Below are 20,283 nucleotides of genomic sequence, written 5' to 3'. Positions count from 1 at the left end.
ATCAGTAGCCCCATAACCACTCTCCAGAGATGCAGAGCAAGGAATTGAATGTATACCAGACTCCCTTCTCAACAGGGTGCACTAGTTTTCACTTCCTCACCATGTAATAATCTAATCTTGCCAGTGAAAAAAGAAGGCAAGTTTGACTCAGATAGGAACAAAATCTATAGATTTGTACAAGACCTCAGGCCATAAAGTCTTTTGTATTCCTCGGCATGCCTGGCCCTAATCCAACTGTCATCCTGACCTCAGTTCCTGCAGGTGCAGCCTGGGTGACAGGAGTTGATCCTTCCTCAGCTTTCTTTTCAATCCTTTTGCACCCTGACTCACAAGTTCTTTTTCCATTTACATTTAAAGGGAGGCAATTCACATGGACTCCCGTACCTCAGGGATGCTGTGAGTCCCCCTCAATATTTTCCCAAATCCTTTACAGCCGACTTGGATTCTGTAGCCTTTACTCCAGGCTCCACTCCTGTTCAATATGAGGATGACCTTCTACTCTGTGATCAAACTCAACAGGGAGCCCTTACAGACTCCCTTATTCTCCTGAAGCCATGAGCTGCACTAGGCCATAAACCCTCAAGATCTAAACATCAGTGGGTGCAAATGACTGGTACCTACTCAGGGCATGAGCTTTCAAAAGGCTTTCAAAAGCTGACCCCAAACACCTTGAGTCAATTTTGTCCATCTTTCTCCCCAAAATGAAAAAACAGCTGTGTAAATTTCTAGGGGCAGCTGGTTACTGCCCCAATGGATTCCTAATTCTGCAGCCCTTGCTGAACATCTGTATGCTGTTCTCCCAGATATCACCCCAGTGGCTGTTTCCTGGCAGTCAGAGCCATTAAACTCCTTTGAAACCTTAAAATTAGCTTTGTCCACATACCTGGCTCTTGGCTTACCTTATTTTGACAAAGCTTTTCATCTATACTGCCATGGAAATAATGAAATTGCTGCAAGCATTCTAGGACAGTCTTTTGCCTCTCAGATATGTCCTATAGCATATTTCCCATGCCAACTAGACCTTGTGGCATCAGGTATGTCCCCATGCTTATGTGCAGCAGCCACAGCTGCCACCCTGACTGACAAAGCCAGTACTCTAACGTTAGGCTCTCCCATTCATCTCTATGTGCCCCATGCTCTGTCCACTATTTTGCAAGTTCACAGGGCACCACACCTCTCTACAGGGTGACAGACCACCTGTGAGCAGGCTCTTTGAACTAACCCTCCCACATCTTACATCCTTGTAACACTTTGAATCAGCCTCCTTATCACCCCTCCCTGCTGAGGGAGAGCCCCACTCCATCCCACTGTTTGCCCTGAAGCTACAGAAATGGTCTCAAAGCCACGATAATGTCTCTCAGACATCCCTTTAGACACTCCAGACTGACTTCTGCATTGTGACATCTCCTGTAAGTGGAATTTCCAGGGAATCATAATAACTGGTTATGCCACAGTTTACCCACATGAAACACTTGAACATTATTCTTTGCCCACTCTAAAATCAGCCCAAGCTGCTGAACTCATAGCTGTTTCTAGAGCCTGCACATGAGCAAAAGGGGAAACTGCCACTCTCTACACTGACTCCAGGTATGCTTCTGGAGTCTGCCATGCTGTTGGCACAATTTGGAAATCCCGTGGATTCTGAACTTCCGCAGGAACTCCTATTGCTAGCAGACGCTAATTGCTGCCCCATTACAAGCTATTCACCTCCCTTCTCAAATTGCCACTTCTCCATCCAATTTTTAAACCTGCCTTAATCCCTGACTGATATTATTAATTATGGTTTATATATAATTAATAATTATTAATTAATAATTAATAATAATTATATTATTAATAAGAAGGCAAATGTACCAGAATTGGAAAAAGACAATTGGATACAAAAGGGCACCAAACAATGATCAGGTGGATTAGACACAGGACCAAACAGACTTCCTGTAGCTCCTTTTCCTTTGGCTTTTTGGCTTGCACTTATCTCCCCCTATATGGGACATTCATGCGGATGAGGGATAGTAAAGGAACTAAAAGACAAATGGTTTTGCCCTAGCATCCACAGATTTCTGACCCAATTATTTCCCAGTGCACTACTTGCCAATCTCACCAAGTTTCTGGGAGAAATCAGTGTACCCCAGGAAGTCCTCCCAGGCCCACACCACCCTTTGCAGAACTCCAAATGGACTTTATAGACCTGCCCCCAGCTTTAGGCTATTCTCACTGCTTGGTTATTGTCTGCATAGTTAGTGGATGGACCGAATGCTACCCGACTAGACATGCAGATGCCACAAGAGTGGTAAAGAAATTAATGACTGAAGTTATTCCTTGTTTTGGCGTTCCTTTATGGTTCTAATCAGACCAAGGAGCTCATTTTACAGCCGATAAACCACTTGCCTGCAGAAACTCTGGGTACTCACTAAAATTTCTTACCCCATATCACCCTCAATCATCAGGGCAAGTGGAATGTAAAAACGTAGACGTCGAAAGGTCTTAGGGAAGGTCTGTCAAGAAACTGGACTTAAATGGCCAGAATCTCTGCCCTTGGCCCTTATACAGATCTGGAACATTCCAAATAGAAGACATGGATTGACCTCTTTTGAAATAGTTTTTGAATGCCTGATGCCTACTGGCATCTGGACACCTTCCTTTCCTGGATTAAGTGAATATTATGGGAACTTAAGTGAAAAATTTGAAGCTTTGACTAGTATAGACAAAACTTCACTAGTATACTTGAAGCATATCATCAACGGGTAAAAGAGGCATGGCCCCCACCTTCTGGCAAGCTTTGCCATCCCTTTGGACCAGGAGATCGGGTGTATGTCCAGGTCTTTAGAAGGAAAAAATGCACTGTCACCCTGCTGGGAAAAACCTTAGGAAGTCCTACTGACCACCTACACAGACATCAAAATAAAGGAAAAGTCTCCCTGGATCCATGCAAGCCACTCCAATATAGACCCAGAAGGTTGCTCTCAAGGCAACTGGGAGACAGTCCCCACAGGTGACCTTAAATGGAGGATTTCCAGGGCCAATTGCCAGACCAGAGAAGCAGCCGGCCTCATGGAGTAGATTTTCCCAAGATCATGGATCCAGAAACCTTGCTTTCACCTATTTCCCCCTTGCTTTTAAAACTCCACACACACACACACACACACACAAACAACAACAAGAACAACAACAACTCTTTTCCTATTCAAGAATATATATGATCCTCTTAATCATTTATTAGAAAGCTGACTGGAGAGTACCGGTTTCTATCTGTCCTACCTCCCCTCTCTAAGTTTCCACTATGGACTCTTTTCCAATCTGTGTCTTGCTCTTACTAACCCTCTCATTCTCAACAGGTCAATCACAGACCAAACAACCCCTATGCCAGTTTAGCAAACCCTGGCCATGCTAACCAATCAATCTGACTGTTGGTTATGTCAACAGCTAGATAGAGCACCAGAACCTGAATTAGTCTCTGTTCCTGCTGATGTGAACACCTGGTGGACTAAGTACAGAAGATGGGTGAACAACAGGGTATGGTATACACAACAAGGAAAACATCACTCTGCCTCTACTTCTGGTGAGTCATTTGGGCCCAGAAAACCTCTAGAGAAGCTCAAGGACTGTCCCTTGCTCAGATAAAGACAATAGGTGAGAACTGATCCCTTTGCATTGAAAGTAAACTTTCAATGGACCTCTCCTGAGTGACATAGGAGGACAGTATTGCAATCAAACTCTGTGATTTGATTCCACAGGTGTCATCTTCTAACCTCTCAAGGAAGTTGTGTGAGTGACTCTAACACTACTTCCTTTGGCACAAACATTTGCCAAATCACCAAATATTCTGGATGGCTTATAAGCCACCCTTGTACAACTTGGGGTATAGAGCTGCCCACATGGTTAAGCTGCCCAATACCACAAACTTACAAGTGGGTCAAAACTCTGGACTCACTTGGTCAGGTGACAGGACCAGTCTTTATAGATGCCAAAATCAGACTGCAGGACTAATGTACTAGCAATTCCACAATGTGCTCTTCTCTCCCAGGTTGACAAGAGTGCATGGAAAATGGAGATGTTTAGGCACTAACAGTACCAGTTGCTAAGGTCATGGAATACTCCAGAACCTGGGAACTACAGGTTCACTTCTAACTTTGTCTGTAAACCACACTGGTCTTTTTATTTTGTGTGGCAACAAAGTATAGGAAGGATTCCCACCTAACTGGTCAGGACAATGTGGACTTGGATACCTGGAAACTTCTGTCACCAGATACTCCACCCTAAATGTCAGCCACATTGCAAACTTGGGTTCCTTGTTCATAAGATTGTGCGACATATGGGCCGGCCCCGTGGCTTAGCGGTTAAGTGCGCACGCTCCACTACTGGCAGCCTGGGTTTGGATCCCAGGCACACACCGAGGCACCGCTTCTCCGGCCATGCTGAGGCCGCGTCCCACATACAGCAACTAGGAGGATGTGCAACTATGACATACAACTATCTACTGGGGCTTTGGGGGAAAAATAAATAAATAAATTAAATTATTTAAAAAAAAAGATTGTGCCACATAAATGTGCCAGCTGAGAAATCAAAGGGAATCCACTTGTGTATCAAAACTCCAAGTTCTTTTCAGCATCAAGAGACTTATTCTCTATCTTTGGAAATTATGAGTTGGAAAAGGTGATCTTAAATCTCTCCATGGTGGGCCGGCCCCATGGCTTAGCGGTTAAGTGCGCGCACTCCACTGCTGGTGGCCCGGGTTCGGATCCTGGGCACGCAGCAATGCACCGCTTGTCCGGCCATGCTGAGGCCATGTCCCACATACAGCAACTGGAAGGATGTGCAGCTATGACATACAACTATCTACTGGGGCTTTGGGGGAAAAAAATAAATGAATAAAAAAATTTAAAAAAAATATCTCTCCATGGTAATGGAACAAGTGTTCAACACTACTCTGGTCGATCAGAATTGGCCACCCTAAGATGTGTCTGTTTGACTTGATTATTTTTAAAGACAAAGGACTCTGAAAGAAACTTTGACCTCCCACCAATTGCCTAAAAGAATTTAAGATAGAAACCCAGTCCCTAGGAAAAACCATCACCATAGATAACGCTGGGTATAATAGACAGGGAGGATCTTTGCTAAGCCCACATTTATCAAAGTTCTCTCTCTCTCTCTCTCTCTCTCTCTCTCATCATGTTGTCTATAGGTGGCCCAGCAAACATTTGTTTATCAAATATTCGCTTTTCCATCTCCATGTAAATTGCCTTCCTCCCCTTTGAAGTCCCAAACTACTACCCCCAACATACTCCTTTGTCTTTAGCTGAAGATTGTATTTAAGGTGGTGGCTTCTGCCATTTTGGTGAGTTACTCAGTTTTGCTGGGTTTCTCCCATGTATACGTGTTACTAAACTTTGATTTTCTCCTGCTATTCTGTCTCATGTCACTTTAATTCTTAAACCAGCCAGCAGGACCTAGAGGGCAGAGTAACAGTTCTTCCTCCTGTACACCACCATGCAAACCTTGAATATAATCCAGTGAGGTTAACAGCTTAGCCTCTGTTGTCCTCAAACATCAATGTGCTCTGGACACAATGATTGCCCAGGAAGGAGAAGCTTGTGCAGTCATCGGTGAAAATGTTGCTTTTGTGTGAACCAAACAGGGCAAGTAGTATCTAACTTACATCTATTAAAAGAGGAGATTGACATTTTCCATCAGATGAATGAAGCTCACCCATTTTATTGGACTGACTTATTCCCAGGATTGAGAAACTGGTTTTAATGGGGTGTGAGGAGATGTGCTCTGATCCCTTCTTTTCTGCTTGTTCATCATCACTCTAATCTATGATCTTTTCTCCCTTTGCAGATTTCTTACCATTTGCCTACTAACTCATTTTCTCTCTCCACTCTCACCAGATCAGCTTTTAATAACGTGAAACGTCCAGGGAAGTTTCAGAGGAGAGAACTGATGGGGTTCATGGCAGGCCACCCCAAGATGTGCCACTCTGGTACGTGGATCATTTCAAGCTAAAGACAATCAAGGCTCAGAAGACTCTGGAAGAACATTTGACCTTCCCCCAAATTGCCTACAAGAATTTAAGAGAGAAGGGCCTGTCCCAGGAAGGAGCTCTTATCATAGGTAATTCTGGGTGTGGTAGGCAGGGAGGCATCTAGTGAGGGCCATTTTATCAAAAGATCTATCCAAGGTCCCATTGTCTACAGATGGGACAACGTAAACATTTGTTTACCAAATATGAACTCTTCCTCTTCCTGTAAATTGCCTTATCCCCCTTTGAATTCTCACACTTCTATCTCCCCCTCCTTAGTACAGAAAGATCTATATACCTCATTTTGCCTGACTGTCTTTGGAATTCTTCATGCTTACGTGAATTCCCCCTGTATGTGGATTAAACTTTGTTTGAATTTCTCCTGCTAACCCGCCTTATGTCATTGTTAATTCTTTGACCAGCCATAAGAACCAGAAGGAGAAAAGGGGGGCAATTCTCCCTCTTCTCCTGCACCTTCAATTTGTAAAAAATGCAATATCTGTAAAGTGCGATAAAACAAGGTGTGCCTGTAATAGGTGTTGTGACTTCGTTAGATTAACATTTGTTAAGTAGAAACCTGGGGGTATTGGATGGTGATCCTGGGTTCAACAACAGGCCACAAAGGAGACGAAATAGAGAAGTCTGTTGCTCACAGGTCCTGGAGAAGGTCCACAGCACACCTTGAGGGGCCACCTCACAAGGTGCCAGCAGAGAGCAGGGCAGGGCCTGGGGCATATGCCTTCATTGGGGTCCACAGGTGGAGAGCTTTGGGGTTCCCAGGCTAAGTCTGGATTGGTCAACTCAAGCCAAAAAGAGGTTTTGGTAAGCTTCGCAGGGGTCTTATCTAAGGGGTGCACAGGGGAAGGCCCTGGGAGGGGGGGAGAATGCTTCTCACAAGGGCAGTGGAGGGAGTCATATCAGGAACTGACATTTACTTGTGACTCTGCTGGTGGTTATCTAGGGTGTGCACTCCTGGGAGGGGTGCACACTTCAGGACCCCTGCAGGCCTCTTGGCCACACAAAATGGATGCTGAGGCAGCAATGCTGTGGAGTAATTGAGGTAAACTCCCATAAACTCGTAGAAGGAAACACAGGAGTAAATCTTCATGACCGCAGATTAGGCAATGGTTCCTGCCTTTGTTTCTTTTAGGTTTTATTTTTATTGAGGTAACATTGGTTTATAACATTGTATATGTTTCAGGTGTACAGCATTATAATTCGACACCCGTATACACTACAGTGTGCTCACCACCAAAAGTGTAGTTTCCATCCATCACCATATAATTGACCCCCTTTACCCATTTTGCCCTCCTCCTGACCCCTGTGGTAGCTTCCAAACTTGATAAAAATCATGTGACTATATAATACCTCACCCTGACCTCTGCATTCTCCTTTTGTAAACTTTGGTTTTGAGGCTTCTCTTATTGTTCATTGAACAGCATGAAATTGTGGGAGATCAAAATTTGGGCACCCCAAAATATATCTCTTTACCTTGATTATTTTCTCTGATGGACATTTGACCTCCTCCACTAACTGTCTGAAGGAATTTAACTCTGGGTATGGACAGACTGGTAGGGTCGTCATTAAGCCCATTCTTAACAAAGTTCAGTTTACCAAACATTTACATTTGTAAAGGTATCTCCTTCTGTGTACTGGGAAGAGGGGGGATGACCTTATCTCTGGAAACTCTTATCAGGACTGAAGGAGAGGACTTAAATCTACACACCCTTGATTGCTGTGCTTTCTGATAATCTCCCATAGCTGTCTCCTCACCCATCCCCAACATCTTCCTTGGTCTACCTGAATATGCTATTTAAGGTGATAACCTTTGCCATTTTGTTGAGAAACTCAGTTTCCCTGGTTTCTCCCAAGTATACATGTTATTAAACTTCATATTATTTTCTCCTGCTAGCCTGTCTTTTAATATTTGGCCAGCCATAAGAACCTTAAGGGAAAGGGCAGAAGGGGATTCTCCCTCTTACTGACAAAACTAAGCTGCTCAAAAAATATTTTTTAGATGTGAAGTATTCCAAGTGTAAAGGAAAAGCATCTTCTGTTACCTGACCGGTAAAAGGAATCTTAAGGACTGGAAGAAATGTGTGCATTTCATCATTTTTAGGAGCTGTTATTTTTAGGAAAGGCTTTGTCTTGAAAAAGAAAAATCCCGTGATTAATACTTTCAGAAGAGCTATTCAGCCATTGTTTGTTGGTATAATAGGGTCTTCCCAAGTTGAAATGTCAAAATATGATTTTAAGAGTTCATAGTACTTAGTTGAACCAAGTAAATTGAGAAACTTCAGGTGAGGGGGAGGTGGTGAAAAGATGGTGTCAATTTAACCTAAAAGAACTTACACTGATCTTCTCTGAGACAATGTTGACCTTTCCAGGCACTTTCCCTTGGTTACAAGAGGGTTTGTGTCTCAAGATGAATTTAATGGAAAACCCAGATACAGAAATCTTGATTAAAACCCTACTTTATGCATCCTAGAGCCACATCACAAAGTTGAGTACCTTCTGAAGAATTTGTACCTGTTGAGGGATAATTTTTTCCTGCTCGGTATTGCAGTTTGGTTGGAACCAGAATTAGCCTATCAGCTGCGAATTAGCCCCTTGTCTTTCACTTACTAAGGAGGAGGCCAGAAGCCGAGTTTCTAGGCTTCCAGACCATCACTCTTACGAGCTAGGAGATTACAGTGCTGGGGTAGGAAATCAGAAAGAACTTGAAGTAGTTTGAGATTTCTGAACTGTATCATGATCATAATTACATGATGGGAAAATGATACCCATGCCTAAATTTATCTGGGTCGTGATGTGGCCATTTTGACTGCCTCTTTCATTTTCACTCTGGGTCTCTCTCCTTGAGTGAGATCCAATAGTAGGAATAAGGAATCTGTCCATTTCATCTATGTTGTCGAATTTATTGGCACAGTCATTTATAATATTCCTCTACCCTTTCAATATCTTAGTATCGGTAGTGACATCCTCTTATTCGTTCCTGATATTGGTAATGCGTGTCTTCTCTTTCTCTGAATCAATTTGGCTAGGGGTTTATCAACGTGATTTGCTGCTCAAAGAACCAGGTTTTGGTTCCACTGATTTTTCTCTTTTATTTTCCTCTCGCTGTTTTCTGTTTACTTTATTTTTGCTCTTTATTATTTCCTTTTTTTGTGCATAATTTGGAAATTTGCTCCTTTTCTAGTTTCTTAAGTTTAAAGCTTAGGTCATTGATTTTGAAACTTTTCAATGACTTTCTGTCTCTGTGTTCATGAGGGTGACTGGTCTGTGTTTCCTTGTACTGTCGTTGGTTTTGGTGTCAGGGTGACACCAGCCACATAGAGTGACTTGGGAAGTGTTCCTTTCTCTTCTGTTTTCTGGAGGAGTTTTATAGGTCGTTGGTTTTAGACCTGTCCAGCTTTTTCTGATATGAGTGTTTTATATATGTTTCCGTCATCATGTTTTCCTTTTCATTCCAGTCAAAATGCTTTCTAATCTCCCTTGTTATTAGTTTCGAACTATTTGGGGGATTTTTCAGATATCTTTGTGTTACTGATTTCTAATTTAATTCCAACATTCAGAAAATGTTGGGCCGGCCCTGTGGCTTAGCGGTTAAGTGCGTGCACTCCGCTGCCGGTGGCCCGGGTTCGGATCCCGGGTGCGCACCGAGGCACCACTCCTCCAGCCATGCTGAGGCCGCATCCCACATACAGCAACTAGAGGGATGTGCAGCTATGACAGACAACTATGTACTGGGGCTTTGGGGGAAAAATAAATAAATAAAATCTTTAAAAAAAAAAAGAAAATGTATTTTGTATTATTTGAATTTTTTTAAGATCTTTATTAACAGGTGCTTGCAGTTTGTTGAGTTTTTTGAAAATATCAAGTTGTAAACTTTTATCACAAATTAAAAATGAGGTTTTTAAAAATTTACCTTGACCAGATAAGAAACAATTTAAAAACCTTTAAAGGTGTATTGAGAAAAACTAGGCTTCATTAAAAAAAATAAAACATTTGTCATTACCAAAAAGAGACAACTTTAGATAAAATAATGAAAGTCCTATGCTGCATAGATAAGCAGATAGTTCGTTATCTGGTCAAGAGGGAAAAAGCAGGCACTTAAGGTCTTCAGCTCTGATCTTTTCTTCATTTCTTATTGCTGGAATTTCACGTGCGTTTCTCCTTGTTGGGTGACTAAAGCAGATGGTGGAGGGATGGTGAGCCTGCATTTCCTCAGCCCGCCCAGCTCAGCCTCGGGAGGGAGGAGTTCTCAGCTGGTGGAGCAGCTGCTCTTGTCTCTTTGCCATCATGTGGTTGAGAGTTTTCTTGGCATCTGTGTTGGTCACTGAAGGCACGGCGGTGCTGATGTTGAGGTGGCTGCTTATGATAGGTGTCAGCTCCTTGACTTTCCTGATCTTCATGGCCGTCCTCTCTGGGCTGTCTTTGGTGAGGAGGGCCCCTGTGGAATTGTGGTCTACACCCCAATACAGCTTCTGTCTCACTGGTCTCCCTTGTTCTCCTGCACGATAGTTGTCAGTCCCCTCCATCACTCCTCCCTGCACAGGAGGGCTGGAACACTGTGTTGTCACCCATAGGGTCTCTGCATGTAGTAAGGTGGGGACTGTGGCCTGCGGTCAGGCTGGTGCTGTGGGGCCTGGCCTTTGGGAGCACTCTCTGGTCCCTGTTCTTTCCCTGTTGTCACTATTCTGCTAATTCTGCTGGCGGTTGTGCGGAGGACCCCTGTGATGTGAACAGCATCTATGACGGTCCAGGTCTGCTGCGTGTGTACTGTCTTACACCGCAGCTCCCCAGGGCCTGTCACACTTGCTGCCTCTGCACCCTTTCTCCTTCCACAGCGTCAGACTGCCCAGTCTCCCATCTCCTGCACTGCGAAGGTCCTCGCTGGGGTTCTTCCTCTTTGTGGCGGTCTGTGTACATCTTCCTGGGTGTCCTTCCTGCTGATGAAACCATAGCCATTTCTTACCTTGAACCATTTTACTGTTCCCAAACCTTCATTACACTTACCCTCTTGTGCCTGCACCCTGCCTCTGGTGCTGGGCTTGTTGTTGGCAGCACTAGGGGCAGGGACAGCTGAGGGTCCTGGCTCAGGGGTGTGATGACGGTGACTGGGCCAGCTCACCACTCAAGGGTGCAATGGAGCTTGGAGCTGGAGGTGACAGCAGGGCTCGCAGTGCTCTTCGGTGTCCGCTCTTCCCTCCCACCACTGATCAAACTCTAATTTGGATTATGTGAGATTTGTTGAGACTTGTCTTAGGTTGGTGGAGAATGTGTTCTCTTTTGGCAGATGTCCCCTGTGCACGTGAGAAGAACATGTATTCTGCTGCATTGGGGGGAGTGTTCTATGGTGTCAGTCAGGTCACTGTGGTTAACAGTGCTATCCAGGTCCTCTGTGTCCTTACTGATTTCTGTCACTCAGTTATTGAGAGAGTGTTGAATCTTTGATTGTGGATCGCCTATTTCTCCTTTCAGTTCTGTCGGTTTTTCTTGGTATATTTTGAAGCTCTGTGTCTAGAAGCTATGACTCTAATGATACATAATCATCAAGGACTGTTCTGCCTTCCTGGTGAATTGACTCCTTTATTACTATAAAGTGACCCTCTTTCCCTGGTAAAATTCTTGGCTTTGAAAGCAACACTGTTGGTCCTGGCCTGTGCTCTCCCCTGCCAGACACCACATGAGTGCACTGCTCACTGAGAGGAGCTGCTGTCTGGTGGCTCCTGCCCCCCACCTTGACCTGAAACCAGCTGGACATCAGATTACGCCAGAACTGAGAGACCCTGAGTTCCTGCTTGCCCAACCATGATTTTGAGCCCACCATGGTGCTCTTGGAGAAGCAAGAGATGAGTGGCACAGTGGGAGGCCCCAGGCTAACCTGGTCCTCGAGTGTTGAAGCAAAGTCCTCGCTGCCCCCTCTGTGTGCCCACGCACCCCTCCTACCCCTGCTGCCCAGACTGATCCAGAGCGGAGTTTCCTCTAAACCTGCTTAGAGGACGCCTGACGGGGCGGTCCGTCCATCCCAGCCTCCCCTCTCCCAGACCAAGGCCAGTCTGTGTGCTCAGAACATGCTGCTGTCAGCAGAAAACAAACACCAGAGAATGAAACCCACACTGTTCCCATAGCCACTCTCGCTTTCCTTTGGTGTAGCCTTAGCATGCTGTGTCTTTCTCCATCTTTACTTTTTACCCTGTCTCTGGGCCTCTTGTAGTTAGCATAGATGAGGTCTTGCTTTTTCCTCCACCTGATAATCCGCCTTTTATTAGGTAATTACATTTAATTTGTAAGGACGTTAATGTGACTATTGGCGTGGTTGGGTTTAAATCCACCAGGTTGCTATTTGTTTTCTATTTATCCCGTTTGTTTGTTCCTGTTTCCCCCTTATTTTCTGCCTTCTTTTGGGCTAATTATTGGTATGATTCCACTTGATCCCTGTATTAGCTTCTTGGCTCTTCCACTTCACTTTGTTTTTCGTGGTTGCTGTGACGATGACCGCCTACATCTTCTGTTCGTGCCAGTCCACCTTCAGTGACACTGTGCCGCCTCATGACGGTCCCCTTCCGTTTCCCCTTCTTGGCCTCGGTGATGTTGTTTGTCATATTTTACTTTTACCTGAGTTATGAACCCCACAATAAATCATTCTTTTGCTTTAACATTCAATTATATTTTTTAATGTGGTGAAAGTCTTTGCTGTTTGCCCACAGTGAGCAGCTGAGGTGACCGTCATTCCTGTGTGTGGTCCCAGTTGTCCGTCTAGTGCTGTTCTCCTGCTGCCTGGAGGGATTCCCTTCACACCTCTTGTGGTAGTGACCTGCCAATGATTAATTCTCTCAGTGTTTAAATGTCTGAGAAAGTCTATTTTTTTTACATTCTTATTGACATATAATTGACATAAAAATAAATTACTCATTTAAAGTGTATAATTACACAAGGTTTAACATTTGTTAACATATTGATAACCTATGAAGCCATCACCTCAATCAAGATAATGAGCATACCCATCACCCCCAAAGTTCCTTCATGTCCTTTTGTGAGCCCTCCCTCCTGCCCCCCAACTCTTCCTCCCCACTAATCTACTTTTCTGCATTTTCTAGTATTTTATGTAAATGGGATCACTGAGTTCAGTTTTTGTTGTTGTCTGGGTTCTTTCACTCACTGTGATTATTTTGAGATTCATCCATGTTGTTGCGTGTGTCAACATGGTTCTTTTTATTGCTGAGTATCACCTTTTTTGTGAAAAAATACACGATACAAAATTTACCATTTTAACTTTTTTTTTTTAAAAACTCTTTCCTTTTTAATTTTATGTTTGTGTGTGTGAAGAAGGTTAGCCCTGAGCTAACACCTGTTGCCAATCCTCCTCTTTTTTTTCACTGAGGAAGATTGGCCCTGGGCTAACATCTGTGCCCATCTTCCTCTACTTTATATGGGATGCCTGCCACAGCATAGCTTGATGAGAGGTGCATAGGTCCACACTCAGGATCCAAATCTGTGAACCACAGGCTGCCAAAGTGGAGCCTGAAAACTTAACCACCACACTACCAGGCCAGCCCCCATTTTAACCATTTTTAAGTGTATAATTCAGTAGCATTAAGTACATTCCCATGTTCTGTAACCAGCACTACAATCTATTTCCAGAACTGTTGCATCAACCTCAAATCTTTTCTTCTGTAGTATAGACTCTGCTGCTAATACCATGCAGTGTGTTTTTCATTTCAGACATTACATTTTCTATCATAGGTAGTTTGATTTAAGTATTTTTAATAACAAACATGTTTCTCTTATCATGCTAATTTTTTCCCCTACCTAACTGAGCATATGTACATATAATAGTTATTTTAATCTCCTCGTCTACTAATTCTATCATCTTTGCCATTTCTGGGTCTGTTTTAATTGATTGGTTTTTTTCTTCATATGGTCATATTTTTTGGATTTTTGGGGGGAGGTATACCTGGTAAGTGTAGATTGGACACCAGACACTATGAATTTTACAAAATTGGGTGCTAGATTTTCTTTGTCCTCATTTAACTATTTGCAGGTTTTTTTCTGTGATGCTATCAACATATGTGGAAACAGTTGGATCCTTTGAGGCTTGCTTTTCAGCTTTCTTAGGTGGGCTCAGAACAGCCTTTAGTGTAGCCTCATTCAGCCCCACTTCTGAGGACTCCATTCAGTACTCTGTGAGGGGGAGGTTTTTCCGTCATGGCGGCTGGGAGCTCAGGAGCCCCTCACACACGTGTACTGAGCAGCACTCAGCTGTGGACTCCATGGGACTCCCCGTTGGTCTCCACAGGGCTCTTTTCGTGCAGCTCTCTCCCCGCCAGTATCAGCACCGTGGTTTCTAGCTACCTTGGCCTCCCTGAACCCCAAGTTCTCTATTCTCCACTCAGGGGATCCCTAGGCTATGGGTTTCTCCTCCCTCTGCTGCAGCCTGGAAACCCCCAGGAGTCTCTTGGGGAAGGAACATGGGTGACTTTGTTTCTCTGCTCTGAGCAATCACTGTCTCTGCTGCCTGTTGTCCAGTGACCGAAAACTGTTGTTTCATATATTTTGTCTGATTTTCTAAGCCATTACCTAAAATAGGGTGGCGAATCCAGCCTTAGGTGGAGGCAATGTTGCTTGACTGCTTATTTTATATTAATTTTTAATATTACCTACTGATTGTTTGGAAGTACTCCTATTCATAGTTCAGTGTGTCTCTATCCATGTTGGATGGGCAAGTGTCCAGATATGAAATGATCATTAGCAGGTCATGGGATGGAATGTCTGAGAAAACCTCCAGACACCAAAATATATTACAAATATTAATTTATGATATCAGGTCTCATTTGCATGCCATAGAGTGACGATTGCCTTGAAGACGCAGGTCTCACCTTTATGTTCTGGTTCCCAGTGCAAGTGCATCTCTATCCATGTGGGGCAGGCGGGGGTCCAGATCGTCAATGCCTGCTGGGAACTGTACTGCCATGAACATGGAATTCAGCCCAATGGTCAGATGCCAAGTGACAAAACCATTGGCAGTGGCGATGACTCGTTCAACACTTTCTTCAGCGAGATTGGGGCTGGCAAGCATGTGCCCAGAGCAGTGTTTGTGGACCTGGAGCCCACCGTGGTCGGTAGGTACTCGGGCACTCAGGGCGGCTGTCCTAGGAAGGTGAGAGAGCATTGCTAAAGCCCCACATGTGCTCCTTTGAATCCCTCTGCAGAAAGGACGGACATACAAGGGTATGCCCGTGGCCATGTTAGGTGAGAAACTGTGGGGTTAGTGCTTGAAATATCTGTGGGACTCAGGCTCCTAATTTAGAAAAACCTACTGTAATGTGGGCGAGCAGGAAGATGGGCTGGTGATAGATTCACTCATGGCCACCTCAGCCCCAGTCAGGTGATTGTGTAGACCCTGTCTGCAGGGTGCCCGGGCACTGGTCCCTCCTTAATGCTGTGTGCTCCCTCAGGCTGGTGCACGAGTCTTGACCTGCATCTTAGACATAGAAAGGTAAGTATAGAACATTCGTTGGGTTCCTGCAGATTAGGAGTCTGAGGTAGTTTCCAAGGAGAGCTGCAAAGAGAGCACCTTTCAGTGGCCATTGGGAGATAACAGAATGTCACCCTAAAGTTTGTGAGACCCAGCCCACATAGGGTGCCCTGATGGCACTGCCCACCACACTGACCTGGTGACTGTCTAGTATGTAAGGCAGTTTTAAATTATACCCTTGGCTGTAGATATGGGTATGAAGAAACATGCACGTGTAGACTCGCCTGTGTGTGGTTGTGACAGCTCTGTTCCCTTCCTTGGGAACCGGTCGCACTGGCATTTGTGCTGTGAGTTGACTCTTCTCTCCTAGAGCCATAGGTTGCTGTTGTGGTCTGTATATTACACAGAGACTTTCCTAGGAGACACTGATGCTGTTGACCTACAGCATGTGCTTGGTAGAATGGAACAGTCACAAGTCTGTCCACCTGGGTGAGTTAACAGTGGGCCTTAAAGTCTTGCGGTCCCTGTGTCCTCTGTAGATGAAGTGCGCACAGGGACCTACAGGCAGCTCTTCCACCCGGAGCAGCTGATCACCGGGAAGGAAGACGCAGCCAATAATTACGCCAGAGGCCACTACACCATCGGCAAGGAGATCGTTGACCTGGTCCTGGACCGCATCCGCAAACTGGTAAGAAGAGTGCCAAGAAGCCTTCCTGTGCACATTGTCCTGGATGGCAGGGTAGACCTTGGATTGTGACCAGGAGGACATTTTGGCAAAACTGAGGCCAGAATCACGAGTCCACAGTCTGACTCTCCAGGGTGGCTGCAGTGCATCCATACATCTTTAACATCTGCTCTGCTTTGCCTCTAAGTGTAATGCATGTTCACTGTGGAGGATGTGAGTTGTATAATCTTGCAGAGGAAGAGAAGTGACTGTGGCTGGTTGGAGGTAAGTGGTGTGGCTTCTGCAGGTGTTGGCTCATGTTCTCTGCTTTCTCTCAGGCGGATCTGTGCACGGGGCTGCAGGGCTTCCTCATCTTCCACAGCTTTGGGGGCGGCACCGGCTCTGGCTTTGCATCTCTGCTCATGGACCACCTCTCAGTGGACTAGGGCAAGAAGTCCAAGCTGATTTTGGATTTACCCAGCCGCCCAGGTTTCCACAGTCGTGGTGGAGCCCTACAACTCCATCCTGACCACCCACACGACCCTGGAACATTCTGACTATGCCTTCATGGTGGACAATGTAGCCATCTACAACATATGTTGGCGCAACCTGGATATCAAGCGGCCCACATACACCAATCTCTACCATCTGATTGGGCAGATGGTGTCCTCCATCACGGCCTCCCTGAGATTTGATGGGGCCCTGAATGTGGACTTGATGGAATTTCAGACCAACCCGGTCCTGTACCCCCACATCCACTTCCCTCTGGCCACCTATGCCCCAGTCATCTCAGCCGAGAAGGCCTACCATGAGCAGCTGTCCGTGGCCGAGATCACCATGCCTGCTTCAAGCCGGCCAACCAGATGGTCAAGTGTGACTCTCGCCATGGCAAGCACATGGCCTGCTGGATGTTGTACAGGGGGGACGTGGCCCCGAAAGACGTCAACATGGCCATTGCCACCATTAAGACCAAGCCACCATCCAGTTTGTGGATTGGTGCCCGACTGGATTTAAGGTAGGACTGGGTGGTGTGGAGTGGGTCTACCTGTTAGCAAGCAGCAGACTCTGCAATAGAACGCTGCCCTTTGCAGAGAATTCTCCTGTTCCCTGGCAGCTTGGCTCTTGGTCATAACTTAGGGAATCAGAGTGATCATTTATTCAGTGGCATCTTTTTTTTCATTTATAGTCACAAATGTTTTTATTGTGGCATAATATACGTATAGTAAAATGCACTAATCTTAAATATATAGCTTGATGAATTTTTTTTTTACAGGAAATACTTTTTTTAATTTTTTATTTTTTATTGATGTCTTAATAGTTTATAGCATTGTGAAATTTTGGTTGCATACTATTGTTTGTCAGTCACCACATAAATGCCTTCCCTCACCCCTTGTGTCCACCCCTCAACCCCCTTGCCTCTGGTAACCACCATACAGTTCTCTCTGTCCATGTGTTGGTTTATCTTACACATATGAGTGAAATAATGTGGTGTTTGTCTTTCTCTTTCTGGCTTATTTCACTTAACATAATACCCTCCAGGTCCATCCATGTTGTTGCAAATGGGGCGATCTTGTCTTCTTTTATGGCTGAGTAGTATTCCATTGTATATATACACCACATCTTCTTTTTTTTTTTTTTTAAAGATTTTATTTATTTATTTTTTCCCCCCAAAGCCCCAGTAGATAGTTGTGTGTCATAGCTGCACATCCTTCTAGTTGCTGTATGTGGGACGCAGCCTCAGCATGGCCGGAGAAGCAGCGCGCCAGTGGGAGCCCGGGATCCGAACCCGGGTCGCCAGCAGCGGAGCGCGCTCACTTAACCACCAAGCCACGGGGCCGGTCCAACACCACATCTTCTTTATCCATGTATCAATTGAGGGACACTTGGGTTGCTTCCACTTCTTGGCTATAGTGAATAATGCTGCAATGAAAATAGGAGTGCATAAGCCTCTTTGGATTGTTGATTTCAGGTTCATTGGACAGATTCCCAGTAGTGGGATAGCTGGATCATAAGGTACTTCTATTTTTATTTTTTTGAGTAATCTCCACACTCTTTTCCATAGAGGATGCACCAGTCTGCATTCCCACCAGCAGTCAATGAGGGTTCCTGTTTCTCCCCAACCTCTCCAACTTTGGTTGTTTCTTGTCTTGGTGATTATAGCCATTCTAATGGGTGTAAGGCGATATCTTAGTGTGGTTTCCATTTGCATTTCCCTGATGATTAGTGATGTGGAACATCTTTTCATGTGCCTGTTGGCCATCTGTATAACTTCTTTGGAGAAGTGTTGTTCATATCCTCTGCCCATTTTTTGATCAGGTTGTTTGTTTTTCTGTTGTGCAGTTGTGTGAGTTCTTTATATATTATGGAGATTAGCCCCTTGTTGGATATATGATTTGCAAATATTTTCTCCCAGCTGATGAGTTGTCTATTCCTTTTGATCCTGGTTTCCTTTCCCTTGTAGAAGCTCTTTAATCTGAAGAAGTCCCACTTGTTTATTTTTTCTTTAGTTTCCCTTGTCCGAGTAGACATGGTATCCAAAAAGATTCCTTTATGACCAATGTCAAATAGTGTATTGCCTATATTTTCTTCTAGGAGTTTTATATTTTCAGGTCTCACCTTCAGGTCTTTGATCCATTTTGAGTTAATTTTTGTGAATGGCAAAAGCAGATGGTCTACTTTCATTCTTTTGCATGTGGCTGTCCAATTTTCCCAGCAGCATTTATCAAAGAGCCTTTCCTTTGTCCATTGTATGTTCCTAGCTCTATTGTCAAAGATTAGCTGTCCATATACGTGTGGCTTTATTTCTGGGCTTTCAATTCTGTTCCATTCATCTGTGTGTCTCTTTTTGTACCAGTTTTGATTACTATTTTGCTGTTTTGATTACTATTGTTTTGTAGTATGTTTTAAAGTCAGGGACTGTGATGCCTCCAGCTTTGTTCTTTTTTCTCAGGATTGCTTTAGCTATTTGGGGTCTTTTGTTGCCCCGTAAGAATTTTAGTATTCTTTGTTCTATTTCCATGAAAAATATTATTGGGATTCTGATTGGGATTGCATTGAATCTGTAGATTGCTTTGGGTAACACAGACATTTTAACTATGTTTACTCTTCCAATCCACGTGCATGGAATATCTTTCCATTTCTTTATGTCATCATCAATTTCTTTCAATAATGTCTTATAGTTTTCATTATATAGCTCTTTCACCTCCTTGGTTAGATTTATTTCTAGATATTTTATTCTTTTTGATGTGATTGTAAATGGAATTATCTTTTTGAGTTCTCTTTTAGTTCGTTATTAGCATACAGAATTGCAACTGATTTTTGTAGGTTGATTTTGTACCCTGCAACTTTGCTGTAGTTGCAGGGTACAAATAGTTTCTAATAGTTTTCCAATGGATTCTTTAGGGTTTTCTATATATAAAATTATGTCATCTGCAAATAGTGAGAGTGACACTTCTTTGTTGCCTATTTGGATCTCTTTTATTCCTTTTTCTTGCCTAATTGCTCTGGCCAAAACCTTCAATACTGTGTTGAATAGGAGTGGTGAGAGTGGGCACTCTTGTCTTGTTCCTGTTCTCAGAGGAATGGCTTTCAGACTTTCCCCATTGAGTATGATGTTGGCTGTGGATTTGTCATATATGGTCTTTATTATGCTGAGGCAATTTCCTTCTATACCCATTTTGTTGAGAGTTTTTATCATAAATGGATGTTGGATCTTGTCAAATGTCTTCTCTGCATCTATTGAGATGATCATAGGGTTTTTATTCCTTGTTTTGTTAATGTGGTGTATCACGTTGATTGATTTGTGGATGTTGAACCATCCTTGTGTCCCTGGTATAAATCTAACTTGCTCATGGTGTATGACCTTTTTAACATATTGCTGTATTCGGTTTGCCAATATTTTCTTGAGTATTTTTGAATCTATGTTCATCAGCGATATTGGCCTGTAGTTTTCTTTCTTTGTATTGTCCTTGTCTGACTTTGGTATCAGGGTAATGTTGGCCTCGTAGAAAGTGTTAAGAAGTGTTCCCTTTTTCTCTATTTTTTGGAATAGTTTGAGAAGGATAGGTATTAAATCTTCTTTGAATGTTTGGTAGAATTCTCCAGAGAAGCCATCTGGTC

General features: G+C 43.9%; 3 pseudogenes; 1 reads left to right on the top strand and 2 right to left on the bottom strand.

The window, feature by feature from the left end:
- Positions 1–20,283, bottom strand: part of LOC147912425 (uncharacterized) — a 176,540-nt pseudogene that overhangs the window by 138,724 nt on the left and 17,533 nt on the right.
- LOC106800226 (Y-box-binding protein 1 pseudogene) lies at positions 10,247–11,852 on the bottom strand (annotated as a pseudogene).
- On the top strand, positions 14,956–17,296 carry LOC106800071 (tubulin alpha-3 chain-like; annotated as a pseudogene).

Source organism: Ceratotherium simum, chromosome 35, assembly GCF_057802395.1.
Source record: "Ceratotherium simum simum isolate JZ-2026a chromosome 35, ASM5780239v1, whole genome shotgun sequence".
NCBI classification, from domain to species: Eukaryota; Metazoa; Chordata; class Mammalia; order Perissodactyla; family Rhinocerotidae; genus Ceratotherium; species Ceratotherium simum.
The sequence above is the reverse complement of the archived record's forward strand: the minus strand, read 5'-3'. Positions and strand labels throughout refer to the sequence as shown.